The sequence below is a fragment of the Primulina eburnea genome, chromosome 15 (genome assembly GCF_022965805.1).
Source record: "Primulina eburnea isolate SZY01 chromosome 15, ASM2296580v1, whole genome shotgun sequence".
Taxonomy (NCBI): Eukaryota; Viridiplantae; Streptophyta; class Magnoliopsida; order Lamiales; family Gesneriaceae; genus Primulina; species Primulina eburnea.
In genome coordinates, this window is record NC_133115.1 from 9,736,862 (window position 1) to 9,739,444 (window position 2,583).

A 2,583-nucleotide genomic window follows, 5' to 3' on the forward strand; every position below is an offset into this window, starting at 1 on the left:
TTTTTTCTTTTAAAAAAAAAGTTCTAATAATAAAAATCATCATTAAAAACATATAAATAAAATAAAATTACCTTATAAAATATTTTAAGGTTTTTCGTTTATTTCTAAGCAATTAACTTAAGAAACTTAATATGATTTTGTATTTGAATTTATAGCGTTTTCGTTATCATCATTCCAACCGAATACAATCTAATCTAAATGGGCAAATTAAATTGTCGAATTGACGTAACATGAAACCTATTAGTCCGAAAGCGTATTTTTTTGGACTATGAATAAAGAAGAGAGGATAGGCTCATTACATTCATAAAATAAACTTTTGTGAACTAATTTTGGATGTTTCTATTAATTAAGTATTTGTAAACAATATACATTTCTTGATAACGAGTTTAATATGGGAGAAGATTATATAAGACCTTATGTCATGAATTCAAATAACTAGGACATGATTAGCTCAACATTACGCTTGGATAATATCTCAAAAGTTGATCAGACTACTGACAGTCACGTCATTTTATTATATGTTAAAATAAATTAGACGGTGTGAAAAAACACATGTGGCTCACTTATAATAATAGGATGAATACTTTGCATAATCACCTAAGACGGGGCTAGATAAATAATATCTCTAAAAAAAAACACATGTTAAGTATACCAAGTCCAATGTTAAGTTAAATATTTAAGTTCTCCGTGGTTAAAGTTTGGACTATGAATTAAATGCAATATATATATATATATATATATATATATATATATATATATATATATATATATATATATATATATGTGTGTGTGTGTGTGTGTGTGTGTGTATAACTGGTTAATTTGCCAGCTTTGGACTAAAAATTATCTTTGCTCTCACAACAAATGAACCATCATAAATTATGAATTCAGATTAAGCCATCTACATTTTGCTGCAATCGGTTGATTGAAAAGAGACAGTCTTTTTAATCAAATCAAAGACCACCAATAAATTTCTCAGCGCCAAATTACCTAAGGTTGCTACAACATCATGTGGCACAATTCCTAAGCAGTGGACATCCTCGGCAAACGTGTTGGCCGAATTCAACTTGAAATCTGCAACCAACAAAATGCAGTGTAACCGTAGGAGCTTTGAAATCATCGTTTTTTGACCTGTAACAAACCTTCAACTTTCCTTTCGGATCAGCACCTGGATAATATTGAAGTCTCATTCCAATTCTAATTGCTAATTCCAACGAATTGTAGTACTTTCTTGGAAGATGAGCTAGGATGGTTCCGGATTGGATCGTGATCCTATCATTGAAGAAACGGAGAACCTTGGAATAAATGTTGGTCATGGCTAGCTTCTTGTTACCAACAATTAAGCCCTTGAATCTCGCAGCATACAAAGTATCCCTGAATATGTGCAAGCCCGTAGAAACTGTCCCGGAACCAGAAACAGAAGCTTTGCTGCCAAAGTGCATTTTGCTTGGCCAAGAGTTGTTTTTTGTGTGAGGAACTAAGCAATAAGAGAACTTTCCACCTATCACATCTTTCATTTGTGTGATAAGGGAACTCCGTCCATCTCCTAACCCGATAACTCTAGATGGTTCCTCGTTAAAATGGCCTTGATTATCAGAACCACATCCAAAAAAGATATTTTGTTTCGACACTGCTGAACTTGAGCCAGAATTTAAGGTGAACGTGTCTGATGAGACGACTCCATACTAATAGGAATTATCCGAGTATGACAAATTGTACCCACATGACTTCTACAAAAAGGGAAGTCCTCCCTCCAAGGGATACACATTACCTCGTATTGCTAGGCAGTTCTTTGTATGTTGAAGAGTTTTTTGGAGCGAAGAGAGGTTGCTTTTGCGGATAACATCTGGCACATGGCTTGCATTGTGTCCACGAAAGACTTCCACCTATATCAGCAGGCAATGGCGGAGCCAGGAATATGGATCTACCCGGATAGCATATAATGTGGCTCCGCCACTGTTAGCAAGGCCGATGATCTCAAAAGGCGGCGTGCCAATAGATAATCTCATGAGAAAATCACCATCAGCGACCGTATTTTGTTTTAAGGTAGCAAATAAAGTTTTGAACCTTAGTCCACCGGCACGACTCTTTGAGTGTATTACGGCATTGTTGACGCAATCCCATTGAGTCGCGGACGAGTTGCGTTTAGGCGAGAACATGGAGTCCACAGGAATAAGGTCAATGCTAAAACCATCATCATGGTTGACTTCTGATTGACTTCTCATTCACATATTGAAAAATGAAAATTTCGAAGGCCGAAATTTTCAACTTACTCAGTTTTTGGCAACTACTAGTTTCGAAAACTCCTTAACTAAAACGTGCAGTTCTACTCTGCCCACTTAATTAGGAGTTAAGCTAACTTCCACAACTTCCAATACTGGAATCCATTTTAAAATACTTTATAAACAATCTCTTTGATTTCCATCAAACTACGATTGCCAAATATAACCTCTTGAGTTAAAATATCTCAACGGTAACACACATCTAATACTTGTGTGACTCTCAATAGTTTGGAGATACAGCTAGGCGTGGGTTCACAAATTCATGTGATTCTGAACAACAATTGTTCTTATTGGGGCATAC

At 35.5% G+C, this 2,583-nt stretch overlaps 1 pseudogene; it reads right to left on the reverse strand.

The window, feature by feature from the left end:
* Positions 1 to 864: 864 nt before the first annotated feature.
* LOC140815444 (aspartic proteinase CDR1-like) lies at positions 865 to 2,225 on the reverse strand (annotated as a pseudogene).
* Positions 2,226 to 2,583: the final 358 nt, after the last annotated feature.